Raw genomic sequence first — 27,931 nt, 5'->3', positions numbered from 1 at the left:
AGAATTAGATCTTGATAAAAATACAGAGATTGGTTAATGAGATAACTGGCCTTTTGTGTGGACAATGGGGTCAAAACTGAAAAGACAAGTGCATCAACAAAGCATCCACTGTTATGCCCCGGAAGGAACAAACATGTGAGAGGTGAATGTTCTTTACAACCTTAAATCTTGTATTGGTTGGAAAACAAGTGCTGAATTCGCCTCTATCTGTTGGGTTAAAGAACATTAATTTTTTCATTTCAGCTGCTAGTGGGGGCAAGCATTGTAGGTATTCTTGTATTTTCTTCAAGTTTTTGAAAATATCTTAGGCATTGGGGCGATTGCAGTAGTTGATTTGCTTGTTTTTCTTTTTGATTGTAGATTGACAGAATAAAAATAGAAGGCTTGAAAGTCGTCTGTGTATGATTTCTAGGAAAATTAGCTGAATAGAAGTTCAGTTTGGGTGTTCTGTCCACCAAGGAAACTGGCAATGGAAACATTTCTACCACAGGTAAAAAAAACACATATAAAGTGTTCTTTTTACATTTCTTTAGGATTAGCATCAAGGGACACCAGCAAGTATTTAAATCACAAGAATGCAAACACACGCTTACATTGATAGATCCCTTCACTGTGAAAAGACTGTACATGTATTATAATGCTTCTAAATATAAAATAATAAATATTTAGACAGTTATTTTATACACAACTTATCCATACACCAAAGTCTAATTCCTTGATAAAATACACTATATTGCCAAAAGTATTGGGACACCCCTCCGAATCATTGGATTCAGGTGTTCCAATCACCTTCATGACCACAAGTGTATAAAATCAAGCAACTAGGCATGCAGACTGCTTCTACAAACATTTGTGAAAGAATGGGTCACTCTCAGGAGCTCAGTGAATTAAAGTGTGGTATCGTGATAGGTTGCCACCTGTGCAATAAGTCCATCCATGAAATGTCCTTGCTACTAAATATTCCATGGTTAACTGTTAGTGGTATTATAACAAAGTGGAAGCAACTGGGAACAACAACAAAGGACTGATAAGCCATGTAAAATGACAGAGTGGAGTCAGCGCATGCTCAAGTGCACAGTGAGCAGAAGTCGCCAACTGTCTGCAGAGTCAATAGCTAAAGACCTCCAAACTTTGTGTGGCCTTCAGATTTGCACAACAGAGCATAGAGAGCTTCATGGAATGGGTTTCCATGGCCGAGCAGCTGCATCCAAGCCTTACATCACCAAGTGCAATACAAAGCGTCAGATGCAGTGGTGTAAAGCACCACTGGACTCTAGAGCAGTAGATACGTGTTCTCTGGAGTGACGAATCATGCTTTTCTGTGTAGCAATCCAATGGACATGTCTGGGTTTGGCAGTTGCCAGGAGAACAGTACTTGCCTGACTGCAGTGTGCCAAGTGTAAGATTAGCTGGTGGGGAGATTATGGTGTGGAGTTGTTTTTCAGTGGCTGAACTTAGTTCCAGTGAAGGGAACTCTTAAGGTGTCAGCATACCAAAATGTTTTGGAGAATTTCATGCTCCCAACTTTGTGGGAACAGTTTGGGGATGGCCCCTTCTTGTTCCAACATGACTGCACACCAGCGCACAAAGCAAGGTCCATAAAGACATAGATGAGTGAGTCTGGGGTGGAGGAACTTGACTGAACTGCACAAAGTCCTGACCTCAAACCAATGGGTTGAATAACAGCAGAGACTGGGATCCAGGCCTTCTTGTCCAACATCAATGCCTGACCTCATAAATGTGCTTCTGGAAGAATGGTCAAACATTCCCATAGACACACTCCTAACCATTGTGGACAGCCTTCCCTGAACAGTTGAAGCTGTTGATGCTGCAAAGGGTGAGCCAACTCAATATTGAACCCTGCAGACTAAGACTGGGATGCCATTAAAGTTCATGTGCATGTAAAGGCAGGCATCCCAATACTTTTGGCAATATAGCGTATCTATGCATTGCTAGATTGGCTGTACAGAAAAAATAGGAGGGACTTATTCTGCTTTCCTCTTCAAACTATGTGATTCTTGAGAGTTCAACAACACATTTTTTGTGCTCAGTAGTTTTTGCCCATTTTGGCACCTGCATATGTTTTTGCATATATATTTCTGTGTGAATATTCCTGAACATCTCTGAAAAAGTGTTACAAGTGATGATAATTATCAAATACCCATTATATTTTCAGATTTTCTGCAAATCTTATTTCTGCTGGTTACTTATTAATGCTGCCATAGTGTCGAGAGTTGTGGATTTGTGAAAGTGTAAGGCATTATCCAAATTCAATTTAAGCTCTTTTCATATAGAGTACATTACACTTTATTTCTTCCTTCCTTCCTTCCTTTTTCTTCTGGATAAGCCTGTTTCAAGCCAGAGAACCAAATAATCTAACCTACAAACAAATGTTTAAGTTGGAGTTGGTATATTGCTGAATGGATCTCAAGAAGTGTGCTCATCACTGCTTAGAATTATATTCTTCAAACTGATTACATCAACAGTGAATTAGATTAGGACTTCTTGAAGACTACACTACAATTTACAGTGCTTGCTCATATATTGTCACTGTCAAATTGTGAGGGATCGCCGAGCGGCACCACTATCACTCCACTGGTCAGGCGTGCCCAGAGCGCGGAGTCTAAGCCCCAGGGTACTTGTTCACCAGAGCCCCTGATGGTGGGGATGGACTTGGAGTACCCCGGGACCAGGTCGCCACTACTGAGCACACCTGTCAGTGGTAGGGGTGTTCGCGAGGGGCTCCAACCAGGGAGAGCCAGATGTGAGGGGATCGAGGGGATCCCTGACACAAATCTAACACATCAGTAGCATTGCTCCTCACAATCGCACTGTCAGGAATGAACTCGCCAATAGTGGTGGGACTCACCTGCCTTGTGGTTTGCAGTACCAGGACTGGCCAGCGGGTGCTCTCAGCAACCAGAGGCTCACTTCTGCAGTCAGCCAAAACACCTGAGGCTGATTGCAGGAGGTGCATATAAGGAATGGCCAGACTTGCAATCAGTGCCTTGGTGTATGTTTTCCCAAGAAACCCTGTACCTGCATCCTGTGTGCTTCCTGTCTGATCCTGCTTGATCCCTGACTCTGATTGAACTCCGCCTGTCCTGACCTCTGCTATTCCTGACCACTCTCCAGTCTGCTCCTTTGGTACCTTGTCTGCCTGATTGTTCCTGACCCGGCCCGTTCGACTACGCTTAGTATTGTTCTTTTGTTATCTGTTGGGGGTTTTGGTTTGTTTTGTTTTCACTGTGTTTATGTTTAGTCTTGCACTGCATTTATGTATTGTTTAGTCTTAAATAAATTATATTGTTTATACTATATCTGAAGCCTGCGTTTCCCTGTGTCAGTCCACACACCTCTGGTCATACCCGGGGCCATGACACGCACTGTCTTCTTTTACTTCATTTTTAATTTCAATAAAGTCTTTGACAGTCACATTTACTATTGTTAATTGACATTGCTAGCTGTAAAATGATTTGTAGCCATCTCTGCCTGAGGCAAATTAACCACATGCTTACCGCGCTATAGCTGAATGATGACTACAGCACGGTTGTCCAGTTCTGGGAGGGCATCATATGACATACTCCCAGAACTCGCCCTTCCACGCACCCCCCAGTGGTGCGCACCTGGTAAAAGGGCAATCACAGTGGCCTTTTACCACATGATCAGCTGTGTCCAATGACACAGCAGATCATGGAGTAAATACAGTTGCTGGTTATTAGTAGCACTTGCCTTAATACCCAGTGGCAATTAAATACCACCAAAAGAAAGATTTATTTGTGTAAAAAAGCTGAAAGCTGAAAAATGGCCTGGGCACGAAGGGGATAAAAGTGCCCAGTAGGCAAGTGGTTAATAGAGTCACCATAACATCTTCAGTAACTAAAACCATCAACCTATGCAATGCCTGCTTGCCTACAGACATTAGTGGACACATTTTCCTTCTTCAAGACACTTTCACTTTACCCATTTAGGGCAAAGTGACATAATCTTTTGCTACCCCACTCCCTATATATACTCACCTCTACTTCCTCTGCTGGAATCAATGGAAATTATGATTTGCTTCCTTGCTTAGTGGAGTGTGTGATATAATGCAGTAGCGGAGTTGAGTAGCCAATCATTAGAAATACACACTGTCACATGACAGAAGGGGTGACTTTATCAACTGTGTGTAAGCTCCAAGACACAATGCTTACACAGAGTAATTTTTGGCAAATGAAGAAAGGAGAAACAGTGGGTGAGCACTGAAAAAGTGTAAAAGTGGGTTTGGAGAGTGAGCTCTAAAATAATCTGTTGCCTTGTCCTCAATGGGCAAAGTGACCCAATTTCTCTAATCATCAGCCTCTTGCCAATAATAATCAATGCTGCACCTCAAAATAGCTGAATTGAAACAACTTATTTTACTATACAACATTTGTATCCTAACAGGTGTGTGTTCAGGTAAAAAAAAAGAATGTTGGATGTGAATGGGAACTCAGTTATGGTACTTTTTTGTTTTTAATAAAGAAACATAAGTAAAAGCTAGGAGCATATTTATAAAGCAGTGAATTTGACATTCACTGCAGGTGAATCATTCATGTGCAGTGGTTTAAAGGACAGAGTGATTCAACACTGATGAATTGGTAAAAAATCACGTTCACTGCTTTAAATATGACCCTAGAGCTAGTAGACAAAATGTACTAACTGAATAATTATAAAGTGTAAAAAAGGCATGAATTGGTTAATATCTGGCTAAACTACTTCTCTGCCCTTTTAGACTTTTCCAATTCCCACAATTTAATTTTGATAAGTTTTTCTAAGTTTTTAATTTGTTTTTCAGAGCTGCTGTTTGCCTTTACTATACAAAGTTGGCCACACATTGTCCATTTTCGATTCATGTGCTACCATTTTAAACAGTATTGAGGACAATCTGGCCTGGATTGGACACAAAAAATTCAAGTTCGGAGCTGAGCAACTATATCATCCAGCATATTAAAGAAATTCTGGGTTATTCTGTACAATTATGTCCTTCTTTTGTAATAAACTGGATCATCACAAAACAGCTCCCAGGTTGTAAGGGAATGCTGAATTACTTTTGTTCTACTGCCTATTTATGACCAGCCCAAATATTTCAGATACCTTAATTTTATTTTCTTTAAAACCAGTGGAAGGTATGAAGAACCCTGGCTATGGATTACAAAACTCTATGAAATACTTTGCAAAGTTCATACTGTGAATAGGGTTTGCATTTCAAAGAGCACCAGGCAATAAACACGTTGCTGTTAAAAATATGCTGAGCAAATATTTTTATTCTCAATAACATTTAAAATTAAGCATTTTGATAGAATTGTCGTTATTTGTGTTTTAAAATCTAGTACAAGTTCTCAAGGCATGTGCCTTACTTTATTCCTAAAGTAAAATAATTTTCCCAGTAGTAGTATATGTTCAAAAACTGTAATACAGCACAAAGAATCAGCTGACACATGCAAAACTGTCCACAAACTGTTTTACAAAATGTCCAATCTCTTCTGCAAACAAAATTCCTTGTTATTGTAGTGGGTGGACAACTTTTGTCTACAAAGAAGAAAGAATGATCAAGCTGATTTTTCCCTGTACATATAACATTTGTACAGAGCTGTGCACAATGCCGAATGTTCAAAAGGGTATCCTTTAGCTGCAGGGGTTAGTGGGTGGATGGCATTTGTCACGAGAAGTGTGGAGTTGATGGACAGATTTGATGTCTCTAACAAGGGTAGTGTCTAGGGAGCACAATTCCCAGCTGAAATTTTTTTTTTTCAATCTGCCCCTACTTACATGCTCTTGCTCATTAACAACGTCTGAAAAAATTCCAATAGCATGGACATGTGAAGTGTGCTTCTATTGATTTATGCATGTAAACTTTGCATTATCAGAAATAGTAAAAGTATAGTGATTGAGGTGTCATGCAAATTGTGATACAAGCAATCAGAAGTCAGAAAAAGTAGCAATTTTTTTTTCTAATTACTGTTACAAAACTGAGAACAACAAACAAAGCTGTTAATCCCTACATTTTCACCATAAAGGGTTAGTACAAATACTATATAATGCATAAATTCAGCAATCACTGCAGAGAAACAACAAACACTTGTGCTGTTGTTGATGTTGTACATCTAGGATAACACATAAAACAAAACACTTAAACCAAAAACAAAATAAAAGTAAACTTATTATGGAGTACAATTCAACTACTGAACAGGCTGAAATTTCATGGTGCTACAAAATTCTTCGTAGTACAAAAGTGGAGCAATATGGAGTATATGAACATAGCATAACGTGGAGCAGTGTGACATATAACATTTCTCTAGTACAGCACAATGATTCAGAAAAAGTCCAATGAGCTCTGTAGAACCAAACACGTTTCTCATGAAATACGTTCTACCATGTTATATTGTAACAGGATGGATAATCAGCTAGATCTAACGGTAACTATAACTTTCGGTTTACTAAAGTGGTGCAAAGTTAGACATAATAATACAAAACCACTTCAGGATGACATGATATATATATATATATATATATATATATATATATATGTATGTATTTATCATCAGGGTTGACATTGCCCCTGGGAACATGTACAAATACAAAAAAAATGTATATTTTTTTTAAATTCCATTTGGCCAGGGACAGTGATTTATTTTTTTTTTATTAAAAACACTGTCATCTACAAAGGAAAAAAGTCCTCCCCAAAATGCAATGCTTTTATTCTGGTATAGATTTTAAAGGGGGTACTCCAAAAAAAATAAATATATGACATCCCCCAGGAAATCCATGCCAGACCTGTAATCCAAGCATGCAGCCTGTCCGGGCAGGGAAGGGAGGGTCATGCATATGCCTTCTCCTGAACCATACCAGGCCACATGCCTTTAACACTGTGGGTAACTATGCTGAGGAAGATAAAGACCTTATCCCCATAACCCTGGCCCGATGGTTGTGGGGCTCTGTGGGCAAGGGGTTTATTGGACTCTGGAAGCCCCTTCAACAATATAATATGTGCATTTAGAAAAGAATCTGGGCCTTTTTTTAAAGCAATCTACTATCTATTTTCTTTCCTTTTTATTGGGTGAACTGGAAGGATTTGAGTCTTTTTTCAACCAGAATAACTATGTAACTATAAGGGGCACCCAGATACCACCCACCATTGTAATGAGTAAGAATTACATAGTAAATATGAACAGTAGTCTGGCCATATTTACGCAACTCCTCCAACATTTGTTTTTGTGTATGTGACCAGGGATTCCCAGTGCATGGACTGGATGAAATCAGTAGTTGGTAAGGAAGCAGTTGGTGAAATCTGCTTCCTTAGCAACCATTGACAGCTAGAAGCCATCACATTTGTCCACGCTGAAGGCTCTAAATGTTCGGTATTCAGACTAACGTACGAACAGCCAGTGTTTGGTTCAAACTAACGTTTGGATGGATCACTGATTTCATCTCTAGTCTTCATTGACAGAGCTCCTCAAAGTGAAGTCTAGGGTAGCTCTGGTAACACATAGGTAAACAGCTGGAGGGATCCAAGGCTTGAGAAGGAAGCACCGCTCCACTTGAACTGGAGTGCTCTGGGAACAATTGGGAAAGGGGGCTCCCACAATAGCTGGGCCGTTTGGAGAAACTGCATGATATTAGTCTTTGCAATCAAGCAAGAAATGACCAAAGGTGTGAACACCAAGAATATTCATAGCACATCAACCACTTAGACTGAAACTGCCCCAGTGGTCTAATGCATTGACATAGATTGGTTGCTCCCTGTTCCAGCTCTAGCATTCCCCAACAACATAAGGCATCTTCATATCCTGGGCCCTGTGTTCCATGCAGGGCTTTGGCTCTCCAGTGACAGTGGTTCCCTGCTTCCATTCCATCTCTGCTCCCTTGCTGGTAGTCAAGGCAAGGCATCCTAGTTACCTGTCCAATCTCTGTAACAGAGGGTAACTGACTGTCATGCTGAGCTTATTTTTAAGTTTGTGCATGCCTTTTACATTTTCTATTAAAGTTATACTTTACATGCTACATATGGTTGTTGCGCTTCTGTCCCCCTAGTCTCTTTTTGATATTGGTCTTTGGCTTGGCTGCACACAATCTGGTTGGGACAGTTCACCTGGCTGCAGATCACTTGCCCAACTACATCTGTGTTATCAGGTGTGGCCTCTCTGGCTCCAGAGAGAGGGATGCAGAGAAACTTATCTTCCTGTGGCGAGTCAAGAAACCAAGGAAGTTGTGGTAAAAGGAGTTAGCAGGGCCTACATCAGCACCTGAGCATGGTGAGCAAATGAACACTCTGCTACATGAATCTTGATGAGTGGGCTTATAAATTTAAAGTATCAGTTCACCTTTTAGACACTAATAATAAATACACATTTTGTTTGCAGAAAAAAATATGCATTTATTATTATTGTCTTACAGGAGGAGCCTGAAAAGCATTGCACCAGTGATCAGTAGACCATGCAGGTCTCCTACAGACCTGTCAGAATATCTGCTTGCCATATGGGATGTACGAGCAAGCAGATATTCTGATAGGAAGCTTCAATGAACTACCACGGCGCTCCACAGCGCCGTGGTAGTTCTTTGAAAACTACAAGCCCACAGCTGCTAAGGCTATCAGGACTTGCAGTTCATTCATTCACGGACGTCCAAGAATGAATGATGCGGCTGTGTGGGTAGAGCCCAGCACAGCTGTGCTGTTTTCAAATTTGACAGATAGTATGGGGAGACTTCTCTCCATACTATCTGTCAGATGGGGGGGGGAGGGCTGCGGCTATGGGAACATGTTACATTTTCCACACTAAAAATGCGTGGAACATGGAACATGTTCTCAAAGGAGAACTCATTCTTCATACTGTTTAATGCTAAACTGTTACACATTTAGAAGATTGAGGCTGAACCAATGGATAATAGAGAGTTAGTATTCAAGCACATACTGTATATGCATTGTACAGCCAGATTTTCTACATTACCAATTAGAATGGGTTTCAAGAATGATAGTCTGCATTACAATGCATATGTACTTATTTCCAGATCTAATATAACCTACCCTAGGTGACTGATGTTAAAACTATATATGGCATCTTGCCTCTGCTTGAAGTTGTAAATTATCTAAGTCAAAGCTTTGGCTCTTACCGTTATATTATTTTATTGTAATGATTTTTCTCCTTTTTTAATATATGTCTTGTTAAAATTATTAAATTTAGGGGATCACCTATATCTAATTCAGCAATAAATGATAGGGAAGGACATATTCCTGAATTATTTAATGTCTTCAGTTTGTCAATAATTTTTGTGTACAGCTGGGCATATAATATGGTTACATTATTAATAGATTTTATAGAATATACTATTATTTAGAAAAATGTAACAAGGAAATAACTATATACCCCTTTATCAGTACTCTGGATATCCAGGTTATTTAAAAGTAGTAAGTTTTATGGAAAAGCCATAAAACTAAGTTATAAAGACTTCAGCTGAGTCAAAGAGACAACTATTGACAAAGGGACAAATACGCCTAGCATTGAATTCCTCCAGGTGGAAGCAGGACACCTGCAACCACAATAAGGTAGAATAAAGAGCATCCCATTTATTTTTTGTAGGAAGTGGTCATCGATGGAGTGAAAGAAATAGAATATCCATGAGAAAAGCTGTAAATTCAAATCTTTGCTAACAATAGCTTCCTGTTTGTTTTCATCATTTAACTTTATGATGCAAATTCTGTCTGCACCTAACCTCATAAATGTAACTAAGCAATGGAGAATGACTGCTTCTTAAATCTAAGCACAGAGTGATTGGACCTGATAGTTTTTGGAACAGCAAAGAAAGTAATTTCCTATCCTAAGGCCCCCATTACACTAACTTCACTCTGAAACTGTCTCTTCTTGTGGTAAACCTATATCCATGTATGCAAACACCTCTCCTGCTCTGGGATCTTCTGCTCTGAGGACTAACCATCCTGCACTGAAGTCCTATCTTGTTTTTGTTTTTATCTTAAAGGTCATATCCTCTCAATAAATAAAAAAAAAATGTTGGTTGGGTGTTAGTACACCCAAAACATGTCCCAGCTGATTACATAAATCCATCAGCCACAGCTTCTGCCGGTCACAAGTCTGGTCTGTTTTTTTATGTTAGGGCTGTTTTGGTTTTAGCATTGTTTCTCATTTCTTTTACCAAATGCAGGTACAATGCACAGTGAACTAGAAATTGTTCTTTATTTAAATAGTCATCAGGAACAAATGCTGATGCATTTTGCACTTGACATGGCTGGGAAAGCACTAGTGTCTAGTCCAAAATGCATCAACAGGAATTTGTTCCTGCTGGCTATTTAAATAAAGGAAAGAGCAATATTTTGTATCATGGTGTGCAGTGTTCCCGTAAGATAGTGAAAGTAAAAGTGATTGCTTTGGTGGGGACCAGCCAATCTAGCACCTCAAAGATGGCTATGGAGTGTGGAGTCTAATCTCACTTGGAGCAGTATATGGAAGGTTTAGCAGTTATTCGTATCTTTTCTGTTCTTGTGGCTTTTTGTGGTTTTGTGGTCACCAGCCACTGGCATTCTGTCGGTTCTGTCTGAGGTTGCCCAAGCGCTCTTCGTTCCTGCTCCCTGGTCATAACCATTTATCATAAGCAGGCAACATGATGTGCTCCCATCTCCTCGGATCTTGTACCTGCTCTCCTGTGTGTCCGAATTGTGTTCCAGCTTTGTCTTTGATTTCTACAATGCTCTTATCAACAAGTTCCTTCATTCCAGGAGTTCCCCAAACCCCTAGATACAGCCAGAAATCTCCTGCTACCCATAACACTGTCTTCTCCCTTGCCCTTTATATATGAAAATTAAAATTAAAAATTCATGCAAACCAAATACAGAAGTACACAGAAGAAATTAATATGAGTAGTTTTACCTGTCAAAGAATTTTGTGTTTGCAACAGGAAGCAATTTAAAGTGATTGCAAAGACTCTCTTTTTTAAACTAAAGTAGGAAAGAGGTTTATACTTACCTGCTCTGTGCAATGGTATTGCACAGAGCATCCCCTTACCTCTTCATATGAGGTCCTCCGCCAGCTCTGTCTGTGCCTCCATTTTTCCTTGTGCCCCCATAGCAAGCCGCTTGCTATGCGGGCACACTTGCGGGCTTGTTCCCAAGCTGGGTTTTGTGCATCCGTAGACACAAACAGCACTGTTTGGTCAATGGCTCCTGCTGCTATAAATCTGTCCAGTGTGACCAGAAAGAGAGGCCAGTGATGCTGCAGACAGGCTTGATACAGGAGACTGGATTGAAACATTATTCAGGTAAGTGTTTCGGGAGAGGGAGTGGCAAACAACTATTGAAAGGGTTTTTGCCTTAATGGAGGTAATGCATTAAAGACCAATCTCTTAAACGCCAATTCTCTTTGCTGCTCAGTTGGTGACAGGCACTCTGACATCATCATGTATATTTAAAATCAGATTTGAAACAGCATTCTAAATGTTACTATTAGATAATAGTCTAGTGATATTAAATCTATTATACAGGTCCATTCTATTTGTCTTATTGTTATTTATGGCTATTTCACAAGTTATTGTAGAAAACACTCCATATCTTAGGGCCTATTAATTTCTCTTTGCCCAAATTGCCCACCATATATGTGATCACATGGTTGACTGGAAGCCATTTAGGAGTAGGTGCCTCTGAACAGTCATTACTTCCTACTACTCAGAGATTATCTAAATGGTGTACTGTGCTCAAGTAATTTGATCTCTGAAATCTACAAAAACATTTGAGTAAAAGTTGCTCCAATGCCATTGTGTTGCACTCAAACAATATACCAGGTGTAATATAAGCAGAGCATTTCTTGTTCCTGATGAATTGGCTTATTGTAATATCCAGATGTTAAGTCTATTGTGATAAGCAAGTCATTCTCACCAAAGGAAACCCATGCACTTGCTTTGTGAGATAAGAGATACACATCTTTTGCAATACATATGTTTTAGAGGTTCCTAATGACCTAAGTACTTTACCCTTCAAACTCATTCACTTTCAGAGTTCCTGACAGTTTCACTATTCTTTCAGAATCCGAGATTCTTATCTATCTATGAAACAGTTTTGAATTCCTTTTACTACATAACATTGGTTTGATTAGGGTATACTTTTTTGCTGAAGGCAAGACAAAAATGTATTCTACGAATACATACACCTCTACATATTTTGAATTGTTTAGTCTAATCTGAAGTGTCATGAAACAACTTATGAATTAAGATTCATGGTAAGATATACTATTGTGCAAAAAATCGCAGGCACCCATGAAAAAAATGCTGTAAGGGAAAAATACTTTCAAGAATAATGCCATAAATAGTTGTATTTATCAATAAACTTTATAGAAGTTGAAGATAAACCATAAATAAAACATTTGTTGTAATAACATTGGCCTTTAACACAGCAGAAGTTCTCCAAAATCACTTGCATGCATTTTCTGAAGGTACTTTTGTGGTAAGTCAGGTGATAGATGTACGAGATTCCATATGCTGATCCCTGGAATGGAGGTTCTGATGTTAGTTACTTGTACATACTTGTACTTTTTGTACAGGTTTTTCATATCTGCTACTTTGCATGTGAATATGCTTAGTACAGTATATTCATTGCTTAGCAAGCTCTTCATTTTTTTTTCAGAAGCCCAGAGATTGCTTGACCCACAAAGTGACCTATGCTTAGATTATTTGTTTTCTTTAAGGACATTCATATATCTTATTGTACTTTTTCACGTTTTGCATATATACAGTAGAATCCAGCTCTCCCACTATCACCTCTAGAAGGTTTGCAAATTAAAAGAGCCACATGCCCCATACAGCCACCTGCATAAGCTCAGGAGTACTAGTAAGGAGTGAATAACAGATTTGAATACTGGAGGTAATCAAATGGGTAGTGCAAATGTGAAAATAGACAGGCCGTTGACCTTTGAAGAAGTGGAAAGCCATCAAGATATTTGTGCTAGCTGAAGTCTAGGCAAACATCACTGCTGTACAGAATAGAACCTTCCTGTTTTCTCATAAATAGAAGAGCACAGTAACAGGCAGAATGGAACAGAAGAAATCCACATGTGAAAGCAAAGAACCATTATGCTGCTGCACAACTCTGAAGAATTTATCTGTGAAATGCATTACAGCTGCTAGCCATCCTATGTCTAAATGAAATGCTGAATACATTTTCCTCTAGTTGAGATGACATAGAAATAATTTGACAAAACTTGCATGACAATGGTAAAGGCATAGGTGCATGAGGAAATGTATTGAGTAATGCAATAAGAATCTCAAAGATACATGTATTATGCTCATTTATGTTTTTTGTGTATACAAATAAAGATGCAAGATTTTTATAATGTTTCTTTATGGTAAATACTTTTTTGATAGATTAGCATATATACACCTCAAACATCCCCCTTACACTGTACTATAATTTTGTGCTATATATGTAATTCCTGGTGGCAGGTAGGTACTAGCCCACGTTTTGTATGAACTTCCATTCTCTTCTATTTTTTTTTTAACTATTTTCTTTTTCTTATTACTCTAAAGGCTGGTGACAATTTTATTTTCACTCATACATCCAGCAAACAATAGAAAGTTCTGTTGTTGGATTTGTTAGTTACCAAGTTGGAAAGCAAAACAAGATCCTATGGAGTTATAAGATTACTGGTATTTGAATTCTCCGCTATACAGAATTCGGCATTAAAGTGTTTCTTTGAAAAGTGTGCTGTTTTCCCCAAAGTTTGCTAAACATATAGGAGGGACCCCCCACATAGAATGGGACTTTAAAGGCATGAATGCATAGACTAAGAATATGAAATCTTTATTTACCATCAAATTTTCACACATATATAAAAAATTATGGCATGCCAAACCATTTACGAAAGATCATATTGTAACATAACATCACCATCAAAAGATATTGTTTGGTTACAGAGAAAATTTTGTAAAGATCCGACGTGTTTCGGAGTAATTTTATTCCTTCCTCAGGAGAAAGAAAACTCTGCACAAAGGTGACATAATCTGTAAGATTAAAAATACATTTGTTTAGAACACACAATATATGTCCATAAAAGATATTTACATAGTGCCAAGTATATGAATATACTCACAACACAGAGAAGTAAAAACACATATGAATAAATCTTCAACCGAACTTAAAAGCAAAACTCCAGTTTACCGCCACCTGCCAGCCAGAGCATCAGTGGGCCTTGGATACCCAGGACCCCCCCAAATGGAACACAAGGGCCACCCAGATCACTGAAATAAAGGGCTTGGGTAGTAAAAAAAAATCTCCCAAAAGGAAATTCACACAATGGAGAAAAGCCATTACATAATCTCTATAATAAGCCCACAATTATTATTAAGAAAAATTTTTTTGCCTCCTCTTGGGAATTAGGGTTTTTTTTATCTATGCTCTTTTTTTCATTCTGGTTAGTTCAATGATACATATATTTATTGGTTATCCCATTAAGATTGCCTTTTAAGTTATCACCTGACCAGATATACATTTTTGAAGATTTATACCTATATGCCCTCTGGCTCATCTACTTTATATAGATCTGAACAGTTTTTTGGAAATATCTAGATGCTTACAAGTATAAAAGTGGGTTAATTCCAGAGATTATGTAAAGGTTTTTCTCCATTGTGTGAATTTCCTTTTGGGAGATATGTTTTACTATCAAAGCCCTTTATTGCAGTGATCTGGGTGGCCCTTGTGTTCCATTTGGGCGGGTCCCGGGTATCTGAAGCCCGCTGATGCTCTGGCTGGGAGGTGGCGGCAAACTGGAGTTTTGCTTTTAAGTTCGGTTGAAGATTTATCCATATGTCTTTTTACTTCTCAACGTTGTGAGTATATTCATATGCTTGTGTTCTAAACAAATGCATTTTTAATCTCAAAGATTATATCACCTTTGTGCAGAATTATCTTTTTCTTGGGGAAGGAGTAAAATTAATCTGAAACGCATTGGACATTTACAAAATTATCTCTGTAACCAAACAATATGTTTTGATGGTGATGTTATGTTACAATATGATCTTCTGTAAATGGTTTGGCATGCCATAAATTTTTTATATATGTGTGAAAATTTTATGGAAAATAAAGATTTCATATTCTTAGTCTATGTATTCATTCTTTAAAAGTCCCATTCTATCTTGGGGTTCCTCCTATATGTTTATCAAATATTCTAAGGATGGTGGCTGTTGATCAGGAAACTTTTTCTTCTTTTTTTCCCCCCAAAGTTCTAACACAACACTTTTAATTTAAACCTATACACTGTTTCATTTAACTGCATTGACAAAAATTATTCTTATAGTAGAGGTAGTGCAAGCTAATGGAAATGCCCTTTAAGGTGCAATTTTGGACTGGACTGGGCAAAACAATAACAGAATAATCAGTGGACAACAATAACATTCACTAACAGATGCATCTCTACTCGTACTTGATACTACGTGATAATAATAAAAAAATACAGAGAGTAGTTTTACATTACTGCCTTGTTTGATTTTAAAATAATTAGATTAAATATGGTTCATTTGTTCTTTACACATGTTAAAACTAATGTGTATGGCAGTTAAGAATTATTGGTATCACTGTGATATGTCATAATTAATTGATTTTGCAGTTTTTAAACTGTGCCAAGCAGTACTAATAATGAACAAATATAAAGAGCAGCTATATTAATTGTGCACTAAAATACTTATGCTTTTAGATGCCTTCTCTATTAAAACAATGCTTCTGAATTCCAGTATTCACTTAATTTAATAGATCACAGATGTGTTTGTGTTTGTATTGTCTACCATGTTGTTCAGTGGAGTTTCACACTAATGATTAGAATACTGTAAACAATGTTTCTCAGCCTCAGTCCTCAGGGGTCAATAGTAGTACACATTTTAATTATATACTGACTTGCTTTACCATACACAAGTTAATCTGTGCCAGTAATTAACCCAGCTGTCCCAAAATACTGCTATGCTTAAAGAATGATCTATTTGAAGCCAATTCAATAAACGTGGAGAAAAGAACATTAGCACAAAATTGGAATTGTTACCAATGGCAATCACATTTTAACTTTCATTTTATGGATAATGAAACATGAATTCTGACTGATCACTTTGGTCAACAACTTCTTTTCTCCTGTTTTAATGAATGTAATACTCTGAGACCCTGAAACTGATAAATACTGCTGTTATACACGTCTGCATAATTAAATGCCAGCAACATTATTTTTGTCTACACAACACAAAATGCTCTGTGTTGTCATGAAAAACATCAATATTTTCTGTGGTCATCTCCCTGGGTGGAGTTTTTGAAAATGCTATGTGTATTTTATGGCAATTGGGTTGTTTTTTTTGTGTACTCTAGTTTCAGTTTAGCAAAGAAAGCCATCAACTTTCTGTTTCCCATTAACTTTGTTCAGTACCTTGGACAGTGAACATCTGTCTGCTGAGTCAAACAAAACATATACAGGTGTATCTCAATAAATTAGAATATCATCAAAAAGTTAATTGATTTCAGTAATTCAATTCAAAAAGTGAAACTCATATATTATATAGATTCATTACACACAGAGTGATATATTTCAAGCATTTCTTTCTTTTATTTTGATGATTATGGCTTAAAGCTAGTGAAAACCCAAAATTCAGTATCTCAGAAAATTTGAATATTATATAAGGATTTTTAATATAGAAATGTTGGCTTACTGAAAAGTATGTCCATGTACAGTATAGTACAGTATAGTATGCACACAATACTTGGTCGGGGTTCCTTTTGTGTCCATCCTGGAAGCAATACACAGAAAAAAGGGAGAAGAGTGGAGATTTCAAATCCTTGGACCAATGAAGTGGCTGCATAAGCACGGACAGATTAGCATCCCTGGAGGTAAGAACAGTGGAAATCAGGGGGGTGGGGAGAGTGTATGGTGTTAATTCACCTTTACATTTTTTATGTAAAGATTATTATTATTATACAGTATTTATAAAGCGCCAATAGTTCGCTCAGCGCTGTACATTACAATGGGAGACAATACATGAGACAGTACAATAACAATACAGTGCGATACACGAGGGGTTTGAGGGCCCTGCTACTTGGAGCTTACAATCTAGGAGGGAGGGGATAGTGGTACAGGAGGAAAAGCTATGGGGGATGGAGTGGTAGGAAGAGTGGAGGAGGTCAGCAATTAGCAGGGGGTGGGGTAGGCTTCCCTGAAGAGGTGGGTTTTCAGGGTGCGCCTAAAGGAGAGGAGAGTAGGTGATAGTCTGATGGATTGGGGTAGGGAGTTCCAGAGGATAGGCGATGCCCTGGAGAAGTCCTGGAGGCGGGCATGGGAGGAGGAGACCAGGGAACTGGAGAGTAGGAGGTCCTGTGAGGAGCGAAGAGTACGTGTTGGGTGGTATTTGGATATCAGGTCGGTGATGTAATTTGGGGCAGTATTATGGACAGCTTTGTACGTCAGTGTTAGCATTTTGAATTTGATCTGTTGGGCAATTGGAAGCCAGTGGAGGTATTGGCAGAGTGGGGTGGTGGAAACAGAGCGTTTGGTAAGGTGGATAAGTCTGGCTGCTGTATGCAGGATCGACTGAAGCGGAGATAGTCTGCGGTGAGGGAGGCCAGTGAGGAGGGAGTTGCAGTAATCGAGTCGTGATATGATGAGGGAGTGGATGAGTTGTTTAGTGGTTTCTGGGGTTAGGAATGGGTGTATTTTGGCGATGTTGCGGAGGTGGAGTCTGCATGAGTTTGTTAGCGATTGGACTTGGGGCAGGAAGGACAGATTGGAGTCAAGAATGACACCAAGTACTCTGGCTTGCAGGGTGAGCCTAATGGTGGCATTGTTGGACGTGATGGAGAAGATGAACTAACACTTTAAATAAGTCAGTCTGCTGTAAGAGTTTATACTAACATCAGGAGTATTCAAACAGTTATTGCATTTTGAAGGCAATATAGTGACCCCAAATGCTGGTAAAGTGGTTGTAAAGTAAGAACGTTTTTTTCACCGTCATGTATTCTTTGCAGCCCCCCCCCCAGCCCCCCTTAAACTCACCTGAGTCCAATCTCGATCCAGGAATGTGCATGAGAGTGGAGGCTCTCTTGACTCTCTCACTTCTCATTGGTTTCCGGACAATAGCTAGTGTGGCGGGGGAGGGGGGGCTGAGCCACACTCTGTGTCTTATGGACACACAGAGGGGGCTCAGAAGCAAACCAGCATGAATACTCTCACTGCAAACAGCTTGCCATGGTAGGCACTTGGGAGGGGGGGGATGGGCCAGGGGGACCCAAGAAGAGGAGGATTGGGGCTGCTCTGTGCACAACCATTGCACAGAGCAGGTAAGCATGACATTTTCATTATTTAAAAAAAAAAAGAAAAAAATGTTTAGAATCACTTTAAGTAACCTTTTGGATAGAGTTTTAATACAATAAAGAAATGTTTGGATGGAACACATTAATAATTTGCTGTTTGCTTAACTTGTTTAAAGTATACACCAGTCAGAACTGAAAATGGAACCTTGAAAAGCATATAGGGATCATTTTTATATCCAGGCATTGCTGTGGTGCATTAGTCTACCATACCCTGTCTGTCAACAGTCTGGTGATCTGAGATGCAGGATAGAAGTTCACTAACTCACCCACTGGAGGATCTTTGCTGCCTTGCTGAAAGTCTGGTGTAAAAAAATGTCAGTAACTTTTTTTGCTTGCATATTGCCTGCTTGCTGCCCTTATTCTGTAAAGATGATCTGTCTGTGTTCCAACAATTAACTGTTTGTTGCTCACTTTATGTATATGATTATAACTTTTAAGCAGGTTTTGTCCTGATTTAAAATTTTCTATGTATTATAAAGCCACCACTATTTAGATGATTCTGCAGGCTGTCAATCCATAACCCTATCATCCCCATTGCTCATCAATGCGTACTACATATCTCACTGCTGAACATTTTGGTGCTTATTGATTTTTGGTTTTACTACCATGATAAAATAAAAACAACATTGAGATCAGGAAAACTATACTGAAATAAATTTTGATGCATGTAGCAGTCTTTTTTAACCAGGGGTACCTTTTTGGTTTTTCAGAGGTGTCTAGACAAAATGCCTAAAAACTGCTCCAAACTGCCAAAAATTTTCAACAAGCTGGAAGATTGTTCAAGCCTACTTTTTGTTGTTACACAAAACCACAGGGCTTTATTGTGCACCATTACAACCCTGGGCACTGTGCGAGCCAGCTGCCAGCATCCAAACAACTGATTATGTCATGAATAAATATGGAGGACATTGGGAGCCTAAGGAGGTCCTTGTTTGCCCCTGCCCTGCTTCTCTCCATCAGCACTGGGGTCATGTTAGCTGAAGGAGAGAAACTGAGAGAGAAGAAACACGCAGGATACTAGTCAATAACAGTGTAAAAAGGTATATTTGCTTTGTAAGAATAAACTAAATCTAATGTTGGGTGGCCTGCATGTGTAAATGTTACTGCATAATGTAAAACTATAAAAGTTAAATTTTTTTAGATTTTAGAATGGGGTGGCTTGAGATTTGTGCATCATTTTAAAGGGTGCCTTGACTGAAAATGGTTGAGAAACACTGGCATATAGGAATGGGGTGTTCAAAAATAATCTTTCTGGGTACACAACTGGACAGAAAAAGGTGAATCTCAAAGGGTAAGAGTAGCAGTTAAAGGATAATGGGGCTAAGTCCATTCAAAACGGATTACTTAATTTTAGGTGGATTAATATGGATTTGATCACCTACTGGCTTGTTGAGAATTTTAGGGATCATAGAAGTATCTCCCCAGAGATCACAGCTATAGTCCTCACATTGTATTCTAGAGCAAGACATATATTTATTGACAATAATGTCAAGTCAGTGGCATCCAACTTCATAAGTACATACATATTATACACACATATATGGTATTTTTCAGCTATGCAAGGGGAAAATGTGTGGGCATATACACATATGCACCATTAACATATACACAGCACCATTAACAATAGATATATCAAATATTACTAAAGACCCAGATGTGCATTATTTCTTCAAGTCTTTGGGTCATGTAGCTGCATATTTTCTTAATTTTTAGTTGCATGCATAAAGAAAACATAATTGTTTATATCATGTTTTATATTGTCTATGGTACACCAAATAACATCTGCAGAGGGCAGTTGCACTGACAAGCCCAATTAAGTTTTTCCAGATGATCCTTAATCCATTATTTGTGAAACAAATCATTAAGGTTGCTAATTGCAATTGGTTGTCATTACTGGGACAGTTATTGTGGTAGTTTACCAAGAAATGCTGGAATGGAAAGAATGTAGGTTTCCCTGCCTGGAGCGACTGTAAACACTTTGGGATTTACTCAGTACTTATTTAGGAAATATATACAAAACATAGTTGCAAAACAAAAACTAATTAAATCAGCTAAAATGTTACAAAGACATAACCTGCAATGTATGAGATTAGTATCAGTTAAAAAGATAACACACAAGGAAACTAAAACTGCCAAGATTAATGGAAATATCATATAGATTTTTAATTTCAGTAATTGCTCATATTAAAATAGAGCAGACCTGATAAGGTATGATTACTTTTAAGGACCTGCCTCAAAACTGTGAAATAAAATCTGTGACTTTTAGACTTTATACCTTGTATTGATTAAGGCTAGGTTCACATTGCTGTTATCCACTTTTTATCTGACTTTCAGTGTGATTATGTAAAGCAACTTGGATGTGGTTTGCATATTCCTTGGGCACAAAATCACACTGGAATCACACCAAAGTAGTAAAGGCACCTTTTCCAAAATTGTGCCATGCTGAGTTGCATTGATGTGAACAGACACCATTGAAAACAATGTGATTTACATTATTATGCAATTTTGTGCAACTCTAGTGTGAACAGAGCCTAAAGAGATTTCCCATATTATTATAACTGTGCTACTATGCTGCAGTAGAACATTTTCCTCCATTTTGATAAGCACTGTGACTTTTGAGTCCAAAAGTCAATCAGTAACTCCAGTACTGCTAAGCTGTGAACAATAAGCTGAACTAAGGCAACAACAGTACAAGTCTGCAATCCGTAAAGTTACCACTGATTTTGGAGCCCAAGGTTGGTTAGCTGCCAGAGTACAGTTTATATATACATTTAAGAAATATCTGGCATGTAGAAATGTATGAAGTCGAGAGTTTTTGTCACCTGGTATATTTCATTTCAATTTGATCATATCATCGAAATGCATTAGTTGATGGGAAATAAAAAGTTAAGCAATAGGTTTTAAATCATTTCTGAGAGTTACAGAAACTGCTTCCAGCTATCCTGGACTTGTTTTGTGCCAAAAGGGATTCTCATTAGCGTCATTATTAGAATATTTTCCCAAAAAGAAATGTAGGCAGCTTAAAAAAGTAAAATATAAGCGACATTACACAAACTACAATTAAGTACACTCCAAAAAAAGGAAAACATACGTACAAAGAACGCTAAAAAAAAAAAATCTAAATATACCCCAAAAGGTGTTAAACAAAAAAAGGCTTTTTAAAGTAAACTTCCGCAAAGCAGCTGAATGAGCGAAATTTTAAACTTTTTTGTTGGCAAAACCTTGCAGCAGACAATGAAATCAGTTTTTTATTGTGAAACCACTCCATTCATTCCTACAGATGTGTTTGAATCTGCAGAATGTAGTTGATATAGCTATGACCTGACAGTCAAAGTTATGTTCATGGATATGGATTGATTAAGTGCCGGTTCACACCAAAATCACGCAGGAATGCACCCTGTGCGAATCGGTGCACTGAGATTTTCAGTCCATTCATTTGAATAGGCTGAAATCACACTAGATTGCACCAAAAATAAAGCATGCACACATTGAGGTTCATTTACTAAAACTGGAGCATGCAAAATCTGGTGCAGCTCTGCATAGAAACCTATTATCTTCCATATTTTATTTTCAAACCTTAATTGAGCAAGCCTTTTTTTTTTTAGAATACTGGAAGTGTGGATCGCCCTTTTGAATTTTGTGAATTCAGAGAGGAGAAACACTGTTATCATGTATTTGAGATGCAAACATTTCAGGATGAAACACAGGTGATTTGGAAGTCTTTGAATTTTGTTGACTTGTTTGAGCTTACTTAAATGCTTATTGAGCTTCTGCTGTGAATTTTGAGTATGCAGCTATAGAGCTCAGTGACAGCTTGTTTAAAACCCATGTACTGCTAGTTAAAGCTCAATTAAACCTTTAGTTTAAATCAGATACATACTTTCAAGGTGCGTCACAACAATACGTGTTCAGTATCTTGCAGATTGTTTCTTTTCTTTCTAAAGATGCTGCAACTTTAGCACAAAAGCCAGCCACCTGCCTCAGCTGCAGAGTGGGGCCCTTGCTGTCTGTGGGGAAGAAGTGGTGTCTTTGCAGATGTACAAGACCCCTGGGATCCTAAGTATGACCTATAGTTCTGCAACGGAAAAGCTCATTCTTCTTGTTGATTGGAGATCTCTGGCTCTGAGTCAGCAGGGGGTGTGCCAGATCTCTGCAAAGAGATAACTGCTTCCCCACAGAAAGCATCATGCAGACTTTTCTACTCAGGCTGTAAAAAAAAAACTTTAACTAGTTGCCTACCAGCCACAGTGTATATACTGTGGCAGGGCGGCACCGCTGTGCTAAATCACATTTTAAAACGTCATTTAGCAAAACAGGTAGGGGGCACACGCGCCGCGCCGCTGATCGTGGCCGTGGGTGTGAATCACCGGGTCCCGGCCGGTCATTATCCGCCGGATCCCGGCGATTACCGGCAATCACTGATAGGGAGCACGGCTACAGTGTTTACACTGCAGCCCTGCTCCCTGTCAGTTCCCAACACACTGATCCTGAGAGCAGAGTTTAGCTCTGGGGATCAGTGTGTTCCTGTGAAGTACACCCCCGCCCACTAGTAAAACACTCCCCCCACACAGTTAACCCTTTGATTGAATACAAATGTTAACCCCTTCCTCCCCAGTGCCATTAGTACACTGCCAGTGTTTTTTTTTTTCACTGATCACTGTATTGGTGTCACTGGGGATGTCAGTGACCCCAAGTCAGTTCCCCCCCAGTGTCAAAATGTCCGCTGCAGTCCTGCCATAAGTCGCTGATCACTGTCATAAATCGCTGATCGCCACCATTATTAAAAAAAAAGTCCCAGTATCTTTCCCCCATTTGTAGACACTATAACTTTCACTTAAACTAATTAATTTACTTGTATTGGGATTTTTTTTAGCAAAGATATGTTGCAGAATACATTATGGCCGAAATTTATGACAAAATTAGATTTTTAAATTTTTTTACTGGACATGTTTATAGCAAAAAGTCCAAAATATTGTTTTTTTTCTCAATATTGTCAGCCTTTTTTTTATAGCGCAAAAAATTAAAAATGTACAAATATCACCGAAAGAAAGCTCAATTCATGGGAAAAAAAAGGACATAAATTTAATTTGGGGGCAGTGTTGCATGACCACGCAATTGTCAAAGTAACGCAGCGCCGTAACACAAACCGCTTTTGTAACCGCTTCCTGACCGCCCTATAGCAGAAATACTGCTACAGGGCGGCACATGTGCGCAAAATCACATATATATATATATATATATATATATACATGATTTGCACTCCTGTGGTTTTCACACCCCTCCCAGATGGTGTCAGATTGCCTGTCAGTACACCAGTCATCACATTTAACCCCTTGATTGCCAGGAACACGCTCATGCACAATAAACCTCCATTGCTAGTATAGTGTCTGAATGGATCAATATCTTAAATCAGATCAGCACTATACCAGCGTTCACATTACTACAGTGTCCCCAAAAACGCAGCATTAGTGGGATCAGCCCCGGCACCTGCCAGCACCTGCATTTAGCCCCTACGCTTACCCCCCCCCTTCTCCCTCAGCAACTGCAGTGTCAGTAGGTCACTGTCACTTGATACATATAACTACTCCCCTTGATTTTTGGAGCTGTTTTTCACAGAATAACTGTATGCGTTGATTGTGGATCAAAGCAATTTATATGCACAACAATTTATCGCCACCGACCCAAATTCAAACCTTGCCAGACCAGTCGCATGGAAATTCATTACGGTTTCCGAATTTACATTTTTTTTTGGGGCCTAACCCTTAACATGGGCATTACTAAAAAAAATGAATTGCGGTTGTATTGGTCCACAGACCCGATTCATCATATGGCATGTTATGGCCAGGTATAGATATGAGAGTATAATGTGTTTTATGCATTTCAGCGACAATACACTCTGTCATCCTCGGGGTAACCCTGAATTTGACCGGCTCCACAAAATTCAGCCCCTCGCAAATCACCTTAACCAAAAATTTGCAGATGTCTATACTCCCCAGCAAAAATTCTGCGTTGATGAGTCCCTGATTAATTTTTCTGGCCGCCTTGCATTCAAACAATTTTTCCCCAGCAAGCGTGCTAGATATTGGGTCAAGATGTAGAAGACCTGTGAGAGGACAACAGGCTATACTTAGAAGTTTCAGATTTACGAGGGAAAAGATAGTCACGTGGAGCCCCCCAGATGCCCAGACTACATGGGGAGTAGTGACAAGATAGTTTGGGACTTGGTGTCATCCTTTTTCCATATGGGGTACCACTTATACGTGGACAATTTTTATTCAAGCGTGCCACTATTTAGACATTTGTTCAATCTTGGAACTGTGCCCACCATTAGAAGTGGGTGGATGCAGGGTGGTATATTCTAAGGGTGGGCATACCACACATTTTTCTGGCAGAGATTTCATCTCTTTTTTTCATTCAGTCCACAGGCTGCATAAAAAAAAAAAGAACATAGCATATATACCCAACAAGGATCAGTGATGTACTAGTACATCACTGGACTTTGAATGGTTATAACAGGATGATGCCTACAGCTGCAGGCATCAACCTGGTATCATTTTTTTTCAGCCGGCGATCGGCTTTCATATAAAAGCAATCCTAGTGGCTAATTAGCTGCAGGATTGTTTTTACAAGCAGCGGGAGATGATGCCCCCCTCCCCCGCTGCTCTTCCACGGCTTTCTCAGGCAGTCTCGCGCCATTGGGGGAACCTGAGAATGCAACCGGTGTTTCTGCCAGCTGACCATAGAGCTGATTGGAGACCAGAATGGTGCCCATCATCTCTATAGCCTAAGAAATCAGAAGCTACGAGCAATTCATCACTTCAGTTTGGCAGGATATAAACAGCGCCATTTGTAAATTGGGAAAGCATCTGATTACACCGATCTTGGTTTGATTAGATAATGTAAGTGAAGAGGAGATATCTAGAGTCTGATAGACCCCAGATTTCTGGAAAAAGAATATATGACAATGCCCATTGAAGTTATATGGGATATTTGCATTCCCTGTGATAGCATTAAAAGTGATCAAAAATAAAAAAATGAAAGGGACAGTGGAAAAATAATTAAAATAAATCGAAATAACTTAAAAAAAAAACTCGCCCCTCCCATGCGCGCTCACCTGTGTGCACAAGCATTGACCCTGTGGCGGTATGTAAACAGTGGTTGCGCCATACATGTGAGGTATCACCGTGAACGTCAGATCAAGGGCAGTAATTCTAACACTAGACCTCCTCTGTAAATCTAAAATGTTAGCTTTTAAAGGCTTTTAAAGCCTTGTCTATGGATATTAAAAATGTATGCAGTTTGTCGCCATTGCATGGGGCATGCGCAGTTTTAAAGCATGTCATGTTTGGTATCTATTTACTCGGCATACCATCATCTTTTATAGTTTACCAAATAATTGGCCAATATATTGTGTTTTTCTGCATTAAAAGTAAAAAATAGTGTATTTTTAAAAAAAAAATAGCATTTGAAAAATTGATGCGCGAGTACTATGTGCCATAAAAAATTGTAGTACCCACCATTTTATTCACTAGGGTGTCTGCTTTAAAAAAATATATAATATTTGGGGGTTTAAATTAATTTCCTAGCAAAAAATACATATTTTTTTTTCAGGTGTCAGAAAAGACTTGATCTTCAGGTGGTTAGAAGAGTGAGTGATGTGTGGCATAAACTTCTAATGCTGGGCATAAAACACCGCTACCCCCCAAAATGACCCCTTTTTGGAAAATAGACACCCCAAGATATTTGCTGAGAGGCATGTTGAATCAATAGAAGAATTTATTTTTTTACCACAAGTTTTTGGAAAATGATGAAAAAGTTGTTTTTTTTTGCACAAAATTGTCACTTAAACGATTTATTGCTTACACATGCCATGGGTATATGTGGAATTACTCCCCAAAATACATTCTGCTACTTCTCTGGAGTATGGGGGTACCACATGTGAGAGACGTTTTGGCAGTATAGCCAAGTACAGGACCCCGAAATCCAATAAGCACCTTCAGGCTTTTAAAGGGTTTTATTTCCTCATTACACTTCCTGACTACCTATCATAGACCCTGAAATGCCAGGATAGCACCCCCCAAATGGCCCCTTTTTGGAAAGTAGACACCCCAAGGAATTTGATAAGAAGCATGGTAACTATTTTGCAGATCTCATTTGTTGCCACAAGTTTTTGGAAAATGAAGAAAAAAAACAAAACCATAATTTTCTTTTATATTTCAAAACCTTGTGAGAAAAAAATGAGATCTGCAAAATACTCACCATGCCTCTTTTTAAATTCCTTGGGGTGTCTGCTTTCCAGAAATGGGTCATTTGGGGGGGGGAGGGGTTTGGTGCTATCCTGGCATGTCTGGGCCTTGAAAACTGTGATAGGTACTGTGGAAGTGAAGTGACGTGGTCATTGGATTTCAGGCTCCTGTATGTGGCTAGGCTCACACATGTGGTATCCCCATATTCGGTAGAAGTAGCAGAATGTATTCCACATATACCCATGGCTTGTGCAAGAAATAAATAATTTAAATGTCAACTTTGTGTAAAAAAAAAAATGTTTTTGTCATTTTCCAGAAACTCGTGGAAACAAAAATAAATCTTCCATGGACTCTATATGCCTCTAAGCAGATAGCTAAGGGTGTCTACTTTCCGAAAAGGGGTCATTTGAGGGTGTTTGTACTATCCTGGTATTTTAGCACTTCAAGAAATGTGATGAGCAGTCAGAAAGTAAAAGCTGTGTAAATACCATTATCTATACCATAGTTTTGTAGACGCTATAACTTTCACACAAAGCAATCAATATACACTTACTGGGATTTTTTAACCAAAAACATGTAGCAGAATACATTTTGGACTAAATTTATGATGACATTTTAGTTTTTTTGGATATTTTTTGTGACCGAAGTGAGAAAATGTTTTTTTTTCAAAAAAAAATTTTTTCTTCAAAAATGTTTTTGTTTGTAGCACCAAAAATAAAAAGTGCACAGGTGATCAAATACCACCAAAAGAAATCTCAATTTGTAAATTTAATTTATGTACCGTATTGCATGACCGCGCAATTGTCCATTAAACTAGCGTAGTGCTGTATAGCAAAGAAATGGCGTAAATTGCAGTATCTATACCATAGTTTGCAGACGCTATAACTTTCACACAAAGCAATCAATATACACTTATTGGGATTTTTTTTACCAAAAACATGTAGCAGAATACATTTTGGCCTAAATTTATAACTACCGGTAACTTTGAGTTTACTATATATTTTTTATAGCTGAAAGCAAAAAATATAATTTTTCTTTAACGTTTTTGGTCTTTTTTTGTTTATAGCATGAACAATAAAAAGCGCACAGGTGATCAAATACCACCAAAAGAAAACTCTATTTGTGTGAAAAAAAGGCCGTAAATTTTGTTTGGGTGCAGCATTGCATGACCGCGCAATTATCAGTTGAATTAGTGCAGCGCCGAATAGCAAAAAGAGGCCTGGTCAGGAAAGGGGGTAAATCCTCAGGAAGTCAAGTAGTAAAGACTGCACGCTTTTTGTTTTTGTTTATTTTTTTGGTTTTTTTGCATCTGGAATGTAAGCTAATGAGCTAATTT

The 27,931-nt window shown here is 38.6% G+C and overlaps 1 long non-coding RNA gene across 1 annotated transcript; it reads left to right on the top strand.

Moving 5' to 3' along the window:
* Positions 1–375: 375 nt before the first annotated feature.
* LOC149446017 (uncharacterized) lies at positions 376–5,267 on the top strand. Its single transcript, XR_016306282.1, has 2 exons — positions 376–490; positions 4,817–5,267. It is a non-coding gene; the product is annotated as an uncharacterized LOC149446017 (long non-coding RNA).
* The last annotated feature ends 22,664 nt before the right edge of the window (positions 5,268–27,931 follow it).

Source organism: Staurois parvus, unplaced genomic scaffold, assembly GCF_062004578.1.
Source record: "Staurois parvus isolate SC_StPar_1 unplaced genomic scaffold, SC_StPar_1.0 ptg000701l, whole genome shotgun sequence".
NCBI classification, from domain to species: Eukaryota; Metazoa; Chordata; class Amphibia; order Anura; family Ranidae; genus Staurois; species Staurois parvus.
Note: the sequence above shows the minus strand (reverse complement) of the source record. Positions and strands in the feature narration are given on the sequence as shown.